The sequence below is a fragment of the Choristoneura fumiferana genome, chromosome 13 (genome assembly GCF_025370935.1).
Source record: "Choristoneura fumiferana chromosome 13, NRCan_CFum_1, whole genome shotgun sequence".
Classification (NCBI taxonomy): domain Eukaryota; kingdom Metazoa; phylum Arthropoda; class Insecta; order Lepidoptera; family Tortricidae; genus Choristoneura; species Choristoneura fumiferana.
The window spans coordinates 4,534,111-4,543,107 of record NC_133484.1 but is presented as its reverse complement, the minus strand read 5'-3'; the positions used below and the strand labels follow the sequence as shown (position 1 = coordinate 4,543,107).

General features: G+C 38.5%; 1 long non-coding RNA gene across 1 annotated transcript; it reads left to right on the top strand.

Annotated features, from left to right (window-relative positions):
• The first annotated feature begins 5,396 nt into the window (after window positions 1-5,396).
• LOC141434340 (uncharacterized) lies at window positions 5,397-7,447 on the top strand. Its single transcript, XR_012452041.1, has 3 exons — window positions 5,397-5,513; window positions 6,490-6,525; window positions 7,416-7,447. It is a non-coding gene; the product is annotated as an uncharacterized lncRNA (long non-coding RNA).
• Window positions 7,448-8,997: the final 1,550 nt, after the last annotated feature.

Here is an 8,997-nt window from a genome sequence, read left to right as displayed (position 1 = left end):
ATTTATGAAAAACATTATTAAACAAGATATTTAATTGCTTGTTAATAAATCAGCAGTGTCTGTTGACTCAAGAGAGCTTAGTATCACGTTGTCACTAGATAAACATCTCGTTCGTCGGATTTCTTTCCCATTTTACAATGTAATGTAATGTATTTTGACTAACAACACTGTGGGACGGCTTTGTTGAAGTTGAGCTTGGCAGTAAATTGTGTTTAAAATTATCTAAACACAATACTTTTAGCTCAATTCATTTTGTAATCTATGCATTATGTATCTTGATTATTAAAATCACACGTTTTGTAAACAGTACAGCTTTTCAAACTTCTTATTAAAGGCATAATGAGAATTATAATATTTCTTATATAAAGTATACCTACCAGCAAGATGCACTGATGGCGTTAACGAAGCTCAGCGCTCCAATCCGTGGTGTATTAGTAAACGTAACAATTCGGTGAATATGTCAATTCAATCACAATAGGTACCATTCGTTCAGCTCGCCGCAGTATATTAATCCGAGAGCGGTCTGTCGCGAAATTCCATTTGGAAGCGCTGCAAGCTAACGCCGCTCCATGTCGACGCCTGATCTGATTGATCCTCTGTGATGGCTCGCTCGGCTTACGAGCACAGACTCGCATCTACTGTTTCATTCAATATCTAACTTTATATGTGTGGTATATGTTCCCTAGTATTTTTTGTTTATTTTTAAATTTTATCATGTACTTGGATACTTAGTGAATTTAGAAGAGTATCTTTACAACCTTGTGAATGCTATATTGCACATGTTGGAGGATCCATATTATTAATTAAGAATATACTTATGCAATTTTGAACTAGCTTCAGTCTTAAGTCAAGTTGGTGTGTGAAAAATTAAGTAACCAGCTAAAGGAATTAACGTAGAACCCTATAGTTGTTCTTTATTATACGGCACTTGTTAACTAACACTAACTAACTTTGTACATAGTAATTAGAATAAGGCTCCAACATAGTCGACAACTTCCAACAAGGGAGTAACGTGCCGCGACATAAATAAATTATGCAACACGCCACCGCACCCTGCTGCCTCGTCGTGCGACGCATTACCTGATCTCTGCCTAACAGCCCCGCCTTCGATGTACTCTCACTCCACTAACTGATAAATAGCACTTTGTTGCATGCTAGATCGCGTACTATAATTTATAGTTCCAACAGATAAACTACCGACATGAATATTGGAACCGCAACATATTTACACGAGTAATTGTAATAACACAATAATGTTCATAATGAATGATTGTGGTATGCAAAATGATATTTGTCTATTCGCGGTCGAATCGGATGCTAGCCGGTTGCATTTCTCGCATGGCTGGACAGTCATGTCGCACAATTCAGAGCTATTGTTTACGTTGGCTGTATATTGATGCAGTTAGGCGAGCACTATCTCTATGGCGCACGTAGAGCTGGTTCGAGTGCATACCTACCTGCATAGAGGGATATCTATTCATGAAAAAAATTTATTGAATGATTTATCTCGTTGGTCACGTTCTGCCGCCATATGGACTTCTCATGAATAAGTAATGTTCGGCTGCGGTCGTTGTTTCAATTAGCGGTTGTGTCGCCGGTCGAGCACGACTGCCTCCTGCCGCCGCCACCCACCGCCTCTCGGCCGAAATCGGACTTAGCTCCATTGTCATAAAGAAGCAATTGAGTGGGCCGCGCAATTGACCACATTTACTCGGGTGTATTTTGCCCGAGGAAATTCGATATTGCTCACCGATACTGAAAACAGTAACTTCATTCTTATTGTCTCTCAATGGGTAGGTTTATTATTTGCATTTTATGTTTAAGAGTTTCAGTTATTTGCTCCGGTATTTTAATGCTATTTTGTTACTTTATTCAAACATAGTTACCTCGTATTATGAATAAATGAGTGTCTTGAGTGAGTAGAAAGGTAAGCTACTTTTCTTGTTTTGTTAAAAAGATTGCTAAAATATTCACTGAGTTAAACGAAGTCTCAACAACAGAAATGAATAATAAGAGATACCTACATTTGAAGGAGAAAATGGTACTGAAGTCAATTATAATTAGAGCAGAGTTTAACGAGCGGGAGTAATTATGTGGTAACATCCGGCGAACATCCCCGCGCAACCCGGCCGGGATTAAAGGGATCTCGCTCGCCTCCACGCCCCGGATTAAATTGATATGTGCGACTCTGCTTGACTCGTTTATCTATGTAAAGGGTCGGAAAGCAATCCCTTTTATTAGGAACGGGGACATAATCGCATGCGTAAGGTATGTTTTATTATTGTCTGTTATGGGCACTCTTAGAACATATTCGAGCCTTTATTGCGTTCTTGTCAAATAGCTCCTTAACATGAGATATTATTCTCATATTTCGCTAATGCGCTTAGTAAAACCGCTCGAATACGCCGAGGTTAATAAAAATGTAGATAAATTCATGTTGACGGAGGTTCAATCTTGGCTGGATAAATCCGCAACGTAAGTGCGACGGATTCTAGCGCTTTTTGAGTTTTTGTTCCGGTCGGCGACCACTCCCGGAACCGACACCATTTATACGGAGCTAAACCAGCCATGAGTAATGGCATCTACGCCGTATAACTCGCGGGTTTGAACGGAATTTAAAATCTTGAGCGGAATACACTGCGGTGCGGAGTACAAATAGCCAAATGGAATTTCAGGCGTGGGGTCTCTATTGTTTCCCATAAAATGTAAACTCCGATTTTAACAATCCATAACGTTATTCATCATAATTTTTGTAAGTCATATTATCTTAAGTCATAACATTAAACAGTATAAAGTGAAGTTCCGATTTTCGCAGGTCATAATTATTGTAAGTCATAAAATTGATTAGTTTAAACATTCGATGTCCATAGTATACCATTCCATAATATTAAAGGCAATAAACTAGTTTATAATAATTGTTGCAAGGTCTCTTTTCGCAGGTCATAATGATTGATAGTCACCTGATAAGTTAGTCATAACATTTAACGTCATATAAATTATTTATTCCAACAAAAAAAAAATTACAGCATTACAGTTAGACACCAATGCGTTGTAAAATTCAAATTATGCAAAACAAAAAAAAACATTTAGAAAAAAAGCGATTAGATGAAATTCGGTATACGATAGTTTGAGTCCCGGGGACATAGGATAGTTTTATCCCGGAAAATTGCATAGATCCCGCGGGATAGTGATAAACGAATAATACGCGGACGGAGTGGCGGGCAACAGCTAGTGATATGTAACTATCCTTATTTGCCACAAGACAATTTTGAGAAATATATTAAATTATTTAACTAAGTTTGTTAAAATATAGAGGAGAAATTGTTTATACCTATCTATTCGATATATTGGAACAAGAACTAGCAATATAATTAGCTGTCGAATTAATTAACGTTAATTTCAACGGTAATTTTCTATAATAGGTCCCGTTGTTGTTAAACACGCAACTGCACTTATTAGTACAAGATGCCTATCTTAATTATGATTGAAATCGATTACTTGGTATTTAAAAAAAACTCCAGACAAGAAAACCCTTTTAAAGTGAAATCTTTATTAATGACAAACTGGATATAAAATCCGATTTGGCATGAACTATTTCAAATTATAATAATGTAGGATTCCATTGTGCGAGGGCGGTCGGGGAGTTATCTGTTTAAAGGGAATTTACTCGACGTTTTATTATCCTTTAGCCGTCCCGCAGAGCGCTCGTCGCTGAGTATCGGCCGCTTCCCCGCTCGAGCGAGCGCCTTTGAACACCCTACCGTAAAATACACGCGAAATGTGATAAATGGAAAACTCTTTTTATTGTTAGCCCCGGGCACGTTGCGTTATGGGTCGTCTCCTCAAACCGTGCCCTCGCTTACTTGCTTCCTCGACCCGTCTTATCAACTTTTCTTATATCCTAGTTACCGCTCAATTTTGCGATCCCATATAAAAAGATTTTCCTCTCGCTCCCCTCTTGGCAACAGAATTGGAACTTAAAGTATCAGTAACACGAGTTGCCGTCGCTTTAATAGAGCGATCTTAGTCTATTGGGAAATTTCGATTTCCCTTCCCTAAACAACAAGCAAACATTCGCGAAACTATGATTTATGCTTATAACGAAAATGTCTTCTCTTTATTCAAATGTGTTTTTTTATGTAGGTACGTACTTTGGGGAATCGTATAATTTATATTCTTATTATGTATCATATATTTTTGATAAAAACACCTATTCTTGGTAGATTCTATGTATATTCCTACTAATATGTATAAATGCAAAAGTTTGTGAGTTGTCTGTGTACTTTTTGTTCTTTCACGCTACAATGACTGGATGGATTTGGATGAAATTTGGTATGCAGATACTATATCTTATTTGTTACTCCAGCGATCCAGCTCGCTGGAATAATAAGATATAGGCTACGTTTTATTCCTATATTTCCACGGGATATAGTGACATAAAATTTTGCAGGGGTAATTCCTCATAGAACGTGAAGGCCACGATATAATTTTACAGAATTTTGTTAAATCCCCATATACAGTTAAACTGCCAAACCTTACATTAGATACACGTGAGCAGAGCCACGGGTAAAGGATAGTTGTAAAATAAACAGGTTAACTTTGTATTTGTATGCTTTAATACTCTGGAACTACTGAATCGATCTTAAAAAGTATATTTTCTTTTTTACTTAAACTATAGAATTAAAAAAAAAAACTGTATTTATACACTATTCCAATTTAAGGTAGGCTACCTGGGTATCTACAAAATACCCTTGGTACGCAAACGACGTAAGGTACAGTGAAGTAGCAATTAATTATAAGCCTTTTTTTACATACATTATAGGTACATACATGTATTGTTCACAGCACGATACCTGTCGATTTAATAAGAATGTAACTGAACATGAAACTACCGTGAGACTCACTCATATTAAATGATATTGGAACGGATAACTCACGTCTTAAACCGAGTTTAGCTCGCGCGCGTGTTGCGGCAGCCGCCGAGTCGCGTTCGCGTGCTCCTGAGAAGAAGGGCTTCGAAATAGCCCGAAACATGTCGAGCTAAACTCGGTTTAAGACGTGAGTTATCCGTTACAATATCATTTAATAAGAATGTAACTCTTAAATAAAACTCAATTAAACCTTTCAGTGAGTTTAATAAACAATCAGTCCCTATTTAGTCCAATTATTGGTAGATTTGTTTTTTTCCCATCCAATAACAAAGAATAATCTCGCTTTGTAATCTTATGCGTGGTTAAACATAATAAATATAGCGTCGACTTGAAAAATTTCGTTGTTTCCGTCGGTAAAAAAAGTGTTGCCCTGTGTTCGTGTCATGTTTATTTAAATAGCTGGCGACATCTTAAAAGAGGGGACAATATATTTTTTGTTGGTACAAGCTACGGTTGTTGCAGGGTATTACGCTGCTTCAAGACGCTGGCACGTCGGATGACAGTGGACGGGCGTCAGAGCGGCTCACGGGCAGTTCGGTAGCGCCTCGCGACCCAGACTCTTCCCGCGACAGGCTTAGTGACGTAAGTGATCAATCGCCTGTCGAGCCTTACATCCCGCTTTGTTGTACTTCGAGCGGAGACGATGAGATCAACTGACGGGAAATAAGTTCAAAATAGAGTCTTAACTCGAAACCCGTGAACGGCTTATTTTAATAGATCTTGAAATGATCACAGTCGCTTTTGCTTTATTCCGAAAACATAGTGCTTTTATAGTTATTTTAAAAGCGACAAGCTTATGTGCCCCATATGAAACGGAACTACCCTAACTTACCTAGGTACTCTTAGCTGCTTGGGAATCGTTGACTTGATGGAATGGTTTATAAAATACTCAGAAAAGGCGAACAGCGGTAGAATCACATTCTAAACAATGCTCAATGCTATGAACCTCGTAGTACGGTGTATAAAACATCTTTAAAGTCTTTGTTATTGTGATGCGGTAATAAATCTGTTCCAATAAATACCCAGATGAATCTAACACAAAAGTCATAACGAGAGTACAAAGGAGCAGGGGTTAGCAATTTGCCACCAAAGGCGACCTGAGGAAAGGTAGAATGCTTATGCCGCGCTTTCTCGAAGTACCCATCAATTTATTTTATTGCTCTGGCTCTTAATTATCGTCTCCGCTTAAGTTTGTTGCGGACTTAATAACAGATTTATACGAGAACACTACACCGTCGCGCATGCACGAATAATTCACTTAAATGTCTGCTGCAACTGTACTTGACTGTTAGAATGTGTAACAATATGTCGTCTTCTGTTTCGTTTGCTATTTCTCTCGTCTCTCTCCTAATACTTAAAGCTATCTGAATTAAATTACCCTATCTATACCACCAACTTTAGAATTCAAATCGCACGAAAGTCAAATACAAACCGCGACACCTCGCACTGATTGAAAACAAATAGCACGGTGGTGTCTCTAGGGAGAGACGAGACAAACTTTACCTCCCCCAGTCACTCCAGTCCACTCATATGTTCGCTTTCTCTCTCCTGCCTACAGGCCAGTAGCCGCTGTAGTTCCGGAAAAGGCTATATCGTGAGTATAATCATTGTTGTCCATGTTTAGTGTACACTGCGCCTCCTCTCTGGCATGTCTCACAACCGCTCTTATCGCATAATATTTTTTTGCCGCGAGCTACTTTATTACATCATCGTTTTCATTTGGCCAAACAACAAATTGCATGTTTAGTTTATATTCTCCCCGTATGTATAAGAGGTCAGAAAATATTTAAGCTTGAACTAACTCATAAAAGCCGTGTAGTGTGGTAATAGCTATAATTCTCGATCAGAGCGTGCAAATATACCCTGATCACGCAACGCACACATCCCCTGCTCGATATTCGACGCGTATCGCAGCTAAATCACGAGATTTGTCGAGGCGGTGCCGCTCCAGCTCCACACTACATAACATTACCTGCGCCCGCCCTGAATACTTTATGCTGTGTATTTATTTGAAATTGTAATATCTCAGCTTGATCCCTGCTTGTTTCCCTCGGCGCGAACTTGCCTCATAAATATCGTGTAACGTTCTCGTCGATTTATGACACGATAATATCTTCTTCACCTGTTTATTGATATTCTACCTACTTCCCCAATTTAGGACGTGGAGGAATCCCTACTTTTACTTGAAAATACTTTAGCCGTATATCATCCTTATTGTTGGATAAAATCTCGAGGTGTATTTGTTGTAAAGGGTGGGTGCTGACGGATTACATTTACATTTAATTCATTCGATGGTTATCACAAGCAATAAAAATATAAACATTCTATTAACTCAACGCTTCTGAAGTATTTATTATTACATTAACACTTTTGCAAATGTGATTAACAATCAGTATCTAGACTGCATGAAATTGCGCACGTTTTTTGACTTATACTGACGCTTTTCAGACATTTGAACTCATTGACTTTTTTCTCCCTTTGCAGTGTGATAGTGAAGGCGACGATGACAAGGCAAGTGATTTATTTTATCTTTTAAACTTTGAACAAATGTCGGGGCTCTATATTTAAGAATCCCGCGAATTAATTAAACTGGTGTCTGGCTCCCTGCGAGTTGGAAAAGTTGAAACAGAGCGTAGGAAATAAATGTCCATGTAATGTAAGTGGCGAAGTTGCTCGTTCTCGGTTTATTACCCGGCCGGACTCGCTTTGTGCCGTGATTAATCTCGCGGGGCGAGACGCCCATCCTCCGCACCTGTTTACAAATTGTTTACCTACTCTATATTAACGTATTGTTCCTACACAAAAGACGGTTTAATGTTTTATTCACATTTTAGCGAATAATATACATTTCGTAGGGGGCGAAGAAAAGAGGGCGCAATAGACTTGGAGTACGTCGCCGTACATTTATCTTTTAGGCTGTTTCATTAGGTAAAATGTATTTTACTCGCAAAAATACAATCCTCTTCATTTTTCGCTGCTAATTTTGAGTGTTTAATAGATATATTTATTTCTAATGGTACAGTTGACGAAGAAATTCCAATACCAGCCTAAGATTCAACGTCATTTGTAAAGTAGTATTTGAAAGTAATGTCCCAAGTTACGACTTGTAGGTACTTTACTTACAACTTATACTAACTTATCAATGTGGTAATGAGCCTTATTAAAAAAATCTGATGTAGAAACTACCATAAAAATGGTAAAGCACTTATGTAGTTGACAGTGCATTGCATATGTCCGGCAGTACATTATATCAACCGTGCTATAGGCAAGTTAGACTACAAACGTCAGACACAGCAGAGGCGTGCAGTTGAAGGGTTCTACCAGTTCGCTTTGTGCTGCGCTGGTACACGCTCTAGGGGCTTAACTAACTCGTCAACAGGTTGTGAAATGCGAATCAAAAGCGCTAGAGTTTGAGCTTAGAGCGCTCTCTGACGCGTGCCGGTTCGGGGTTGTAAAGGGCGCTGATTACGCGCCGCCGCTCTGTGCCGTAATTGCTAGATTGGTGCAGTGTCGGAGTGCCTGTAATTAAATATATTACCCCGCCTTTGCCGTTAGTTACTACGCGAACACACCAAACTAAACATCTCCCCGCGCTTATTACTTCAAGTGCATTGTTTCACATCTATCGCCGTGATAATTTATTTGTTATTGTTAATTTAATTTAGTTTGATGTTATCTCATTCCATATCTATTATACAGTAGCATGACTCACTGACTGACTAAGCACAGCCTAAGCTACACTAAGTATATAGACACTTAAAATTTGCCAGACATAACCTACCTTGTAGATAAATGGTAAAGGTATTTATGGAATTCTTAATATGTAGATCTAGTTTTTTTTTATTCTTTTTCAAAAGCGACCCAGGGGGCCCTAAACTGTATAATTTATCTTTACATAGTATAAAACAAAGTGGTTTCCCGCCGTATGTTCCTCTAGATGTATGTGTGTTATGTACTCTTCGGTCTTTTAAGCTACGCCACTGATTTTAATGCGTTTTTTAACAATATATAAGAGCGATATAAGTGACGCGTTTTTTTTTAAGTTGCACCCATGCGAAGCCGAGGC